The sequence below is a fragment of the Zalophus californianus genome, chromosome 4, assembly GCF_009762305.2.
Source record: "Zalophus californianus isolate mZalCal1 chromosome 4, mZalCal1.pri.v2, whole genome shotgun sequence".
In the NCBI taxonomy this organism is placed as follows: domain Eukaryota; kingdom Metazoa; phylum Chordata; class Mammalia; order Carnivora; family Otariidae; genus Zalophus; species Zalophus californianus.
In genome coordinates, this window is record NC_045598.1 from 126750052 (window position 1) to 126762329 (window position 12278).

The 12278-nt window shown below is 36.9% G+C and overlaps 1 protein-coding gene and 1 non-coding gene across 5 annotated transcripts in view; both read left to right on the plus strand.

Moving 5' to 3' along the window:
• The window catches only part of CSPP1 (centrosome and spindle pole associated protein 1), a 266222-nt gene that overhangs the window by 120768 nt on the left and 133176 nt on the right, over window positions 1-12278 (plus strand). The gene's annotated exons all lie outside the window — the stretch shown is intronic.
• Window positions 7742-7871, plus strand: LOC113917659. Its single transcript, XR_003518316.1, has one exon. It is a non-coding gene; the product is annotated as a small nucleolar RNA SNORA31 (small nucleolar RNA).

The following is a 12278-nucleotide window of genomic DNA, read 5'->3' on the forward strand; positions in this document are numbered from 1 at the left end:
GTTTCTTAGCAGGCTGTTATGAAAGAGTTCTGTATTGTCAGAAAAAAAGATTTCTTTGGAGTCGCAGTAACTCTTTGATTTCTGGAGTCTTACATATGACTATACTGTCTGCAAAGGAAATATGCATACTGAGAAGAATCTACCCATTTTAAATGATATTCCCTTATAACTTATGGAAATCATGGCAGTAAGTATATACAACATAAGTAAAAATTAATTGAAAAATTTGGATTTGTGTGTGAGAGGGAAGATGTGTTAATTGAATAAAATGTGGATGTTTATTTAAAAGTCAGAGATGCTTAGAGGATACAAAATGCTATTTAGTGAATGACTGTTTTAATTATTACTATATTAGAATTGTACAGAAGTTAATATTGCAGGTATACTGAGTTTTTGATTATGGTTATGAAAATATGTAGAAATTTTTTTATGAAGTATAAATAACATACAGTGTTATGTTAATTTCAGGTGTACAATGTATTGATTCAACAATTCTATACATTACTCATTGCTTACCATGATAAGTGTTGTCATCATACAATATTAATGCAGTATTACTGACTCTATTCCGTATGCTATATTTTTCATCTTTGTGACTTATTTTTAACTGGAAGTTTGGATTTTTATCTATTTCACCCATCCCCCTCATTCACTTCACCTCTGGCAACCACCAGTTCAGTTTGCTATATTTGAGTCTGGTTTCTTTGCTGTGTGTTTCGTTTTTTAGATTCACATGTAAGGGAAATCGTATGGTATTTGTCTTACTCTGACTTATTTCACTTACCAGAATACCGTTTAGATCCATCCATGTTGTTGCAAGTGGCAGGATCTTACTCTTTATTATGGCTGAGTAATACTCCATTCCATATATGTAACCATATCTTCTTTATATGTTTGCTATTGATGGACACTGGGTTGCTTCCATAGCTTGTTATTGTAAATAATGTTGCAGTGAATTTAGGGGTGATATATCTTTTCAAATAATGTTTTTGTTTGGTTAAATAACCAGTGGTGAAATTACTGGGTCGTATGTTACATTTATTTTTAATTTTTTGAGCCAACTCCGTGCTATTTTCTGTGGTGGCTAAACCAATTTACATTCCCATCAACAGTGCACAGGGTTCCTTTTTCTCCACATGATTTTCTCCACATGCTTTTTCTTCACTTGTTGTTCCTTATGTTTTTGATCGTAGCCATTCTGACAGATATAAATATGGTTTTGATTTGCATTTCCTGCTGATTAATGGTGATGAACATCTTTTTATGTGTCTGTTGGTCATCTTTATGTCTTTGGAAAAATGTCTCTTCCTGTCTTCCACCCATTTTTTAACTGTATTATGTGGGTTTTTTTTGGTGTTTTATAAGTTCTTTATATATTTTTGATATTAAACCCCTTACTGGATGAATTGTTCGTAAATATCTTCTCCGGTTCAGTGGGTTGTCTTGGTGTTTTGTTGATGGTTTCCCTCATCGTATAAAAGCTTTTTATTTTAGTGTAGTCCCAGTATTTTGTTTTTGCTTTTGTTTTCTTGCTTTAGGAGACATATATAGAAAAATGACACTAGGACAGATGTCAAAGAGATTATTGCCTGTTTCCTTTTAGGAGTTTATGGTTTCAGGTCTCACATTTAGGTCTTTTTTTTTTTTTTTTTTTTAGATTTTTAAATTTTTTATTTGACAGAGACAGTGAGAGAGGGAACACAAGCAGGGGGAGTGGGAGAGGGAGAAGCAGGCTTCCTGCAGAGCAGGGAGCCTGATGTGGGGCTCAATCCCAGGACCCTGGGGTCATGACCTGAGCCGAAGGCAGACGCCTAAGGACTGAGCCACCTGGGCGCCCCTAGGTCTTCATCCATTTTGAGTTTGTTTCTGTGTATGGTGTAAGAAAGTCATCCAGTGTCATTCTTTCCCATGTAGCTATCTAGTTTTCCCAGCACCATTTATTAAAGAGATTATCTTTTCCCCTTTGTATATTCTTGCCTCCTTTGTCACAGGTTAATTGAACACGTAAGTGTGGGTTTAGTTCTGGGTGAGCTTTTCTGTTGCATTATCTTTGTGTCTGTTTTTGTGCCAGTACCATACTGCTTTGATAACTACAGCTTTGTAGTATATCTTGGAATCTGGAATTGTGATACCTTCAGCTTTGTTCTTCTTAAGATTGCTTTGACTATTCAGGCTCTTTTTATTTATTTTAAAGATTTATTTATTTGAGAGAGAGCAAGAGAGCATTGAGCATGAGAACATGAGCAGGGGGAACGGCAGAGGGAGAGAATCTCAAGCAGACTCCCCACTGAGATGGAGCTTGATGTGGAGCTTGATCCTAGGACCCTGAGGTCATAACCTGAGCTGAAATCAAGAATCAGATGCCCAGGTGACTGATCCACCCAGATGCCCCCAGGCTCTTTATAAATTTTTAGTATTATATTTTGGAAAAGCTCCTTTATTTCTAAGGACCCCAATTTCCTTATCTGTAACATAAAAAAGTTGGGTTATCTTCTAGCCCTAAATTTTTATGAATTGAAATTTTGATTATTGTAAGAGATAATTTTTTTAAAAGTTTAATAGTAGATTCTTTTATTCAGTGTAAGGTTAGACAGAATCACTTTGAAATTCTGGGTTACAGCTTGCTCTGGATTGTGCATGTCATGCCTTTGTGACCTGGCACGGGTTATTTAAGCTCTCTGTTTCTATTCTATTAAATTCTACTAAGAATTTAAGAGTTATTCTTTATTACATGCACAAGTGATGGAGAGTTTAAAGTCTAGTTTAAAGACAGTGACCTCTGCTTATTCCTTAAATTGGTGTTCCTTCGGGCAATGTCTTATGCCTTTTCATTTCACATATTCCTTGACTGACCTTATCCACTCAGAGGCTTTATATACCATCAGTGTGTTCATGACCCCTAAATCTGTATTCCAATCCTGATTTAAAAAAAATTTTTTTTATTGAACTATGGACCCATATATCTAATTTCCTATTGGATGTTGATAGTTGGATGTCATGGGCTCAGAATTAACATATGCAAGATTACCTTTACTCTTCTCAAACTTTCTGGTACTCCGGTGAGGTGTTTGCCTAGTCATCTTTGACTCCCTTCTTCCCTTTGCCTCCCACAGCAAGTAATTACATAAGTTCAGTTGATTCTATTGCTTAAATTTAAAAATAAGTTTTCTTTTTCTCTAATCCCACAAACATTATTTTATGCAGGCCTGTGCTGTCTCTGATTTTTTTTCTAGTGTTCTTTTTGTTTTATGGTCTAGCCCCCCCACTAAGTCTCTGCACTGCCCTTCATTATCCTTTCAAAAAAACAAATAGGATCACGTTAGTCTTGCTCAACTCCTTCAATGTATTCTTGTTTACCGTATGATTTTATCCTTTTATTGATTTTCGCAGATTGTGTTGGCTATTTATGTCTTGTCCTCCTGTGCTTCTGTTGCATTGATTCTCTCTGTAAAGTGTAGTTTTGAACTTAGTCAACTGTCTCTTGTACTGCAGTGGTATGCCAGCTTGCCTGCCATTGTGTATTTGCTGCCTAGCACAGTGCCTGTCACTTTAGTGTTTAAGGAAGGTGTTCTGAATGAATGAAGGTCCCCACTGCAAAAATAAACTATTCTGTTGGGTATGTAGAATTTAATTTTCATAGAATGGTTGTTTTATTGTTAACTGAAACAATAATTATTTTTGATGTGCATTGAATCTTACTAAAGAATAATACATAATTTGATTTTATAAAAACTTATCAGCATTCAGTTACTGACTTGCTTGAATAATTGTGGCCTTAAAATTAGCCCAGATATATATGAAAAGATGCTCAACATCACTAGTCATTAGGGAAGTGCAAATTAAAATTACAAAGAGATCACCTCATGCCTGTTAGAATGGCCATCATCAAAAAGACAGAGATAGCAAATGCTGTCATGGAACCCTTGCTTGCCCACTATTGGTGAGTTGAAGGCATTATGCCCAGTGAAGTAAGTCAGAGAAAGACAGATACTGCATGATCTCACATGTGGAATTTAAACAGAAAATAAAACCAAACTCAGAAAAAGAGATCAGACTTGTGGTTACCAGAGGTGAAGGGTGGGGGTAGGGGAATTAGAGGAAGGTGATCAAAAGGTCCAAATTTCCAGTTGTAATATAAATACAGGGCTTAAAAATAAATAAATACATATATACATACATATTAGGGAAATAACATATAACATGATGATTACAGCTAACATTGCTGTGTGATGTATAGGAAATTTGTTGAGAGTAAGTTTAAGAGTTTTCATGAGAAGGAAAACGTTTTTCTTGCCTTTCCATTGTATCTATACATAAGGAAGATGGATGTTAGCAGAACCTATTGTGGTAATTATTCCACAGTATGTATAAATCAATCAAGTTGTATGCCTTAAAGTCACACAGTGATTTATGTCAATTATTTTTCAATAAAACTAGAAAGAAATTAGGCCAAATATGTAGTTTGTCACAATGGGAAAAATGTAGAATAATTTGGCATTAGAGAATTTTCTTTTTCTTTCTTTTTTTTTTTGGAGTTTTTTCTCATGTGGTTTCTTACAGTACTTATGGAGCAAACTGGTCTAAAAAAGGTCCAATTTGGAAATTATATTTTGAATTAAGGTCTTTGATACCATACTTTGAATAAATAAGCATAATAGTTATCAATAATATATAAACTGACAATATTCATTTAGCCAGTGAAGATCTATTGATAGCTCATGATGCAGCTATCATGAATCACACTGCATTTTTATGATTTTTGTAAATTCATTTGTTAGTGGTAATACTTATGGGTAATGCTTATCCATGTGGCTTATTCTTCCATTCTCATTCTATACCTCTCACAGAAGTATTTGAGGAGCATTACAATGATTTCTGACATCAACTACCCAGGGTTGAACCAAACTTCACAGATTAAGGGCATAGTCCTCCACAAGGCTTCTCTTACTTTGGACATCAGCAGCTAGTTTTGGAGTCCACAAGCCATCCTCTATTCTGTCTACAAGTATGGGGGTTTCTACTACTCTGTCGAGTTTGATAATCACTAGAATGACTTACAGAACTCAAGAAAGTACTTCATGATTACAGTTCTGTTGTAGCACAAGCTACAAATTAGAACTAGCCAACGGGGGGAGATGGATAGGGCATGGTCTGGGAGTGGTCCACACGTGAAGCTTCTGTCAGCCTCAGGGATATGTCGCCCTCCTCTCCTGGAACATCAGTACTATTGCCAGCCAGCATGCTCCCCGAGTTTCAGTGTCCAGAGCTTTTATTGAGATTTCACTAGTCATGTTGCTCAGTCTCCAGACTCCCTACTTTCCCTTGAGGTCTGGCTGATGTCAAATGGCTCAAAGGTCTAACCCTCTAATCACATCTTTCTGGTGTGGTCTTTCTGATGTGACCAGCTCCCATATATGTTATCTCTTAAGCATAAACTATATAGGAGCTCACCATGAGTTAGTATATTAGTATAAACTATTGTGTATGGGTCCCAGGGACCTACCATGAATAACAAGGAGCCTTCTATCACTTGGAATATTCCAAGGATTTAGAAGTTACCTCCCAGGAACCAGGACAGAGGCGGATGAAGTTCTTTATTTTATATGGCGTGCACATAGTTTAGTCTGTATAAGCTGATGACGTGATGTCCTTAGTAAGGAATTTGTTAGAATATCAAAAACTAATGATGTAATATATGATGATTAACATAACAATAAATAAAAAAAGGAATTTGTTAGAATAACTCAGGTTTAATGAAATATGGGAGTCAGCTGAAAATGATCTGTGGAAGCAAATATTTTCTTTCTACACCATTTCTAGGCATATTAATGATTTTTTTAATTAAAAGAAATTATTTGACTTTTAGTAACTCCTTATTGTGTTTAATAACTAGCCATTGTTGAGAAATGCTTTTATTAATTTTTTAAGTATAGGTCTATGTACCTCAGTTAAATACCATCTTTTTCATTAATTAATTATTTAAAAATTTTATTTATTTGACAGAGAGACACAGTGAGAGAGGGAATACAAGCAGGGGGAAGTGGGAGAGGGAGAAGCAGGCCTTCCGCAGACCAGGGACCCTGATGCGGGGCTGATCCCGGGACCCTGAGATCATGACCTGAGCCGAAGGCAGATGCTTAACAACTGAGCCACCCAGGTGCCCCTATTTTTCTCTTTCTTAGAGAAGTTAAGTATTTTCCCTTAGGTTGAGCATTATTACTTTGATTTTAATGCTTTATATCCTGGAAGGTGTTTTTTTTTTTAAAGATTTTATTTATTTGAGAGAGAGAGAGAGAGAGAGAGAGAGTGCATGAGAGGGGTTAAGGTCAGAGGGAGAAGCAGACTTCCCACCGAGGAGGGAGGCTGATGCGGGATTCGATCCTGAGACTCCAGGATCATGACCTGAGCCGAAGGCAGCCACATAACCAACTGAGCCACTCAGGTGCCCTATCCTGGAAGATATTTTTAATAATTGACATGATACAGCCAATACTTTCAACATTTTTTCCATATATACATACTTTTAACCCAACATCCATAGATTATCTGCACTGCTTTTGAAATAAAGTATCTGGCTCAGATGGTGAAGATAGGAGCATTGCTTTGTTTTGAGTTTTATAAGAATTTTTTTCTATTAAAGAAATAAAATTTGCACATGCAAAATGATTATAAAGTGTACAGAACAGGGACCCCCTGGGTGGCTCAGTCAGTTGGGTCTCTGACTCTTGATTTCGACTCAGGTCATGATCTCAAGAGTCTTGAGATTGAGCCCCGTGTAGGGCTCTGAGCCCAGCAAGAAGTCTGCTTCTCTCCCTCTCTCTCTTCCCCCTCTGCCCCTCCCCTGCTCGTGCTCTCCCTCTTTCTCTAAAATAAATAAATCTTTAAAAAAAAGAAAGTACAGGGGTGCCTGAATGGCTCAGTTGGTTGAGCATCTGCCTTTGGCTCGGGTCATGATCTCAGGGTCCTGGGATTGAGCCCCACATCGGGCTCTCTGCTCAGTGGCACATCTGCTTCTCCCTCTTCCTCTGCCTCTGTGATCTCTCTCTCTTTCTCTCTCTCTCAAATAAATAAATAAATCTTAAAAAAAATAGAGGGGTGCCTGGGTGGCTTGGTCGTTGAGCTTCTGCCTTCGGCTCAGGTCATGATCCCAGGGTCCTGGGATTGAGCCCCGCATTGGGCTCTCTGCTCTGCTGGAAGCCTGCTTCTCCCTCTTCCACTCTCCCTGCTTGTGCTCCCTCTCTTTTTTTTTTTTTTTTAAGATTTTATTTATTTATTCATGAGAGACAGAGCGAGAGAGAAAGAGAGAGAGAGAGAGAGAGGCAGAGGGAGAAGCAGGCTCCCAAGGAGCAGGGAGCCCGATGCGGGACTCGATACCAGGACCCTGGGATCATGACCTGAGCTGAAGGCAGACGCTTAACCATCTGAGCCACCCAGGCGCCCTTGTGCTCCCTCTCTTGCTGTGTCTCTCTCTGTCAAATAAATAAATAAAATCTTTAAAAAAAAAAAAAGTACAGAGCAGTATAACGTGAAAATTTGTGACCCTCCCAACTCTGTCCTCCAGTCTCTCTTCTTAGACAGTATCTTGTGTATAATTTCATGGTTAGATGGTGCATATGTGTATGTATACCCCTTCTTTTTCTATATCTGGTAGCATAGATCCTGTTCTGTATTTGAAAATACTAGTTTTGTGATTTATAGTATGGGGATATGACCATACCTTTTGAGATTAAAAAGCAATGGAATGCATCTGTTTGACCTGGAGCAGTTCCTGTATGCTGCTAAGGTTTTCATTACAGATGCAAGAAAAAAGTGTCCTTGTCCTTCCTGTCTGTCTAATTGTGGCAGCCATGATTGAATGGGGGAATACAGAGGGAAACATGGAGAGAGAATTTTTGCAACTCAGAAATAACTTGTAAACACTGAAGAGCCTGTTATACTCCAAAAAAGAAATGGAAATTTTAGTTAAAAAAGGTAACCTAGACCGGGGCATAAAACTGTATTAACCAGCCTTTATCTCTTGGTGTAAAGGAAGTTCTTTGTATACCAAACTAGTACTTGCAGTGGGTTATGGAAGGTGTCAAATAACATTTACAATGTTATATTGAAATTATATGCTTGCTTATTTACTGTCTAGATGCTGTTCCTTTGGGCAAAGACTTATATACCTGTTTATCTCCCCAAGACCAGCAAAGCAGCTGGCATATGGGTGGTGCTCAGTAAATGTTAAATGAAGAGTTACTAAGTCAGTATGTATCTTGGAAGAGAGGTTGGCTTTTAAATGTGGCAATGTTGAAATTTATTTTAAAAAACTAAATTCATAGTAAGAAGAATTTAAGAAATTTAATATTTTCAGTAAGTTATTTAATAAAAGTTCATGAATTAAAAATTAAACAATTTTCTATCAAATATGGTCTCATTAATAAGAAAAAGATGTTAGGTTAACCTTAGAAAAATCTTCAAATCCAGCAATTAATATATCACTCTATTGTCAGTGTTCTTCAGAGAACCACTAGGATGTGTGTGTAAGTAAATACATATAATACATATAAATATATATATAAAGAGAAATAATTAAGGAGTTGGCTTGTGATTATGGAGGCTGAAAAGTCTAATATCTGTAAGGTAAGCTGTGTAAGTTGTGAAGCTGGTTACCCTGGGAAGAGCTGATGTTGCAGTTCTATGTCTGAAGATTGTTGGCAGAATTCCTTCTTGCTTGGGAAAGGTCAGTCTTCGTTAAGGCCTTCCACTGATTGGATGAGGCTCACTCACATTATGGAGGGCAGTTTGCTTTATTTAAATTCTACCAATTTAAATGTTTATCTCACCCAAAAACCACTGTCACAGAAACATCCATAATAATGTTTGACCAAATATCTGGGCACCATGGCCCAGCCAAGTAGACACCTAAAATTAACCATCATAGTCACTACTGAAATCTTTCCTTTTATTGAGTTTCTTTACAAGTGGCATAGAAATAATGTTAAAAATTAAATGCAAGCAGGATTTCACATTAACTGTTAGCACTAATAAATCTTTAGTGTTTGCTGACTTGTCTAATATTGCAGGTGTGTTATGTGAACAAGTTAGCTCTTAGACAAAATTGATAAATTCCTAGAGAGACCCAAATTACTAAAATTGATTGAAGTAGAAATGGAAAATCTAAATAGACCTATAACATGTAAAGAAATTGAAATCTTCATTAAAAATCTTTCACAAAGAAAAGCCCAGGCCTGGATGGCTTCATTGATGAAATCTACCAAATGTTTAAAGAAGCAATAATACCATTCCTTTATAAACTTGAAACAAAAGAGAAAGGCACACTTCCCAACACATACTGTGAGGCTAGTATTATCCTAATATCAAGGCTAGATGAAGTTTTCACAAGAAAAGTACAAAGTAGTGTCTTATGAATATAGATGCAGAAATCCTAAACAAAACATTAACAGATTGAAATGAACAACATATAAAAATTATTATACCCCTGGCCAAGTGAGCTTTATCATAGTAATGCAAGTTTTTGTCTTAATATCTCAAAATTAATATATACCGGATTAATAGAATTGAGATAATCATGTGCTTTCTGCCCTTAAGAGTTGGAGAAAAAGCATTTGACCAAATCCAGCACCGATTTATGACAAAAACTATCAATAGATGCGGAATAGAAGAGATCTTTGGATTCTGAAGAAGGGCATCTGTGAAAAACCTACAGTCAGCATCACACTTAACAGTTTATGACTGCAAAGCTTTCCTTCTAAGAGCAGGAACAAAATAAGGATGTGTACTGTTAACACTTCATTCAACTTTGTGCTGAAGGTTCTAGCCAGTGCAATGAAAGAAAACAGGAAATAAAAGGCATCAAAGTTAGAAGTAAAATTGTCCTTGTTTGCAGATGGCATGATTCTGTTTGGAGAGAATCCTAAGGAATCCACAAAAAAACCAATAGAAATAATGAGCTTATTAGCAAGTTCACAGAATATGAGATCAATAAAAACGTGTTTCTATATGTTTTGTTAGCAATGAACAGTCTGAAAATACTTAATTCAGAATAGCAACAAATAGAATAAAATACAGTTGATCCTTGAACAACATGGGCTTGAACTGGGGGTCTAGTTATACATGGACTTTTTTCAATAAATGTATTAGAAATATTTTTGGAGATTTGTGACAATTTGAAAAATTTCATAGATGAGCTGTGTAGCCTAGAAATACTGAAAAAATTTAAGAAAGTTAGGTGCCTGGGTGGCTCAGTTCAGTTGAGTGTCTGACTCTTGATTTTTGGCTCAGGCCATGATATCAGGGTCCTGGGATTGAGCCCTGGGTGGGGCTCCCCGCTCAGCAAGGAGTTTGAGGATTCTCTCTCTCCCTCCCTCTGATTGTGTATGCACTTGCTCGTTCTCTCTAAAATAAATCTTTTAAAAAGGAGTACTGTGAATGTATAAAATATATGTGGATATTAGTCTGTTCTATCATTTACCACCATAAAATGTATACAAATCTATTAAAAGTTGAAAATCATCAAAACTTAAACCCCAAACACAGACTATACTGTGCGTGTTGCCATTTGCATTCATGAGAAATGTAGATAAATGTAAAGATGCACTATTAAATTTTAACTGCATAAAATTAACTGTTCATACTGTACTACTGTAATAATTTCATAGCCACCTCCTTGTTGCTATTGTAGTGAGCTCAATTGTTGCAGGTGTCCACTTAAAAAACCATGTGGTGCTGGTGTGCCTGACTGGCTCAGTCGGAAGAGCTTGTGACTGTCGATCTCTGGCTTGTTTGAGCTGGATACAGAGATTAAATAAATTTAATTTATCCATACATACATTGGACGTAGAGATTAAATAAAGTCCTTATGATGCTAATCATCCCTGAGAGGGCAGTTCATTTCCAGTAAATGGTGTATTGCAGTAAAAAGTGATCTCTCTGGATTCTTGTGTTTTTCATTGTCTTCAGTGCAATAATATAAACTTTGGGTTACACCCTGGGATCCATACAAAGTGCCACTAGTGGTGCTGGGAGTGCTCCCAAGAAGCAGAGAAAAGTCATATTACAATAAAAAATTGAATTGCTTGATATGTAGATTAAGGTCTACAGCTGTGGTTGGCCCACCATTTGAAGATAACTGAATCCTGTGTAAGGACCACTGTGAAAAAGAAAAAGGAAAGTCATGAAGCCATTGCTGTGCTACACCAGCAGGTGCAAAAACTTTGCAATTTGTGAATACCTTTTTTTGTTGTATTGCAAATGGAACTTTTATGTGGGTGCAGGATTGCTATAAGAAAGGCATACCTATAGACTGTACTATGATTTGAGGAAAAGCAAAGTTATTATGTGACAATTTAAAGCAAAAGGAAGATGAAGAATCTAAAGGTGGAGAGTTTAATACCAGCAAGGGATGGTTTGATAATTTTGGAAAGACGTTTGTCTTAAACAATGTCAAGATAGCAGGGGAAGCAGCTCCTGCTGATGGAGAGGCAGCAGACTAATTCCCAGATGCCATTAAGAAAATCATTGAGGAGAAAGAATATCCATCTGAACAGGTTTTAATGCAGATGAAGGTGCCCTATTTCCGGGAAAAATTCCACAAAGAACATGTATTAGTAGGAAGAGAAGCGAGCACCAGGATTTAAGGTAGGAGGGCTAGGCTCTACTGTTTTGTGCAAATGCAGTTGGGTTTATGATCAGGACTGCCCTTATCTGTAAAACTGCTAATGTCTGAGTCTTGAGGGGAAAAAATAAATAGCAGCTTACCAGTCTTCTGGTTGTGCAAAAAGGGTTGAACAATGAGAACTTTTTTTCTGCATTGATTCCAGTGATGCTTTGTCCCTAATACTAATATCTGTTAAATTGGACAATGCCCCTGACTACCCAGAACCCCATGAGTTCAACACTGAAGATGTTGAGGTAGTCTGCTTGCCCCCAAACACATCTTTTATTCAGCCTCTAAACTAGGGGGTTATATTGACCTTTATGGCTCATTACATATGGTACTCCATGGAAAGGACTGTCAACACTATGGAAGAGAACCCTGATAGGGAGAACACCATAAAAGTCTGGAAAGATTGAAGAGCTCATCATTTTTATAGGAAAAGCCATGAAAGCCATTAGACCTGCAGCAATAAATTCCTGCTGGAGAAAACTGTCCAGATGTTGTGCATGACTTCATAGGATTTATTGCAGAGCCAGTCAAGGAACTCATCAAAGAGATTGTGGATATGGCCAAAAAAAAAAAAAAAAGGTGGTGGGTGAACAGTTTCAAGATAAGAATC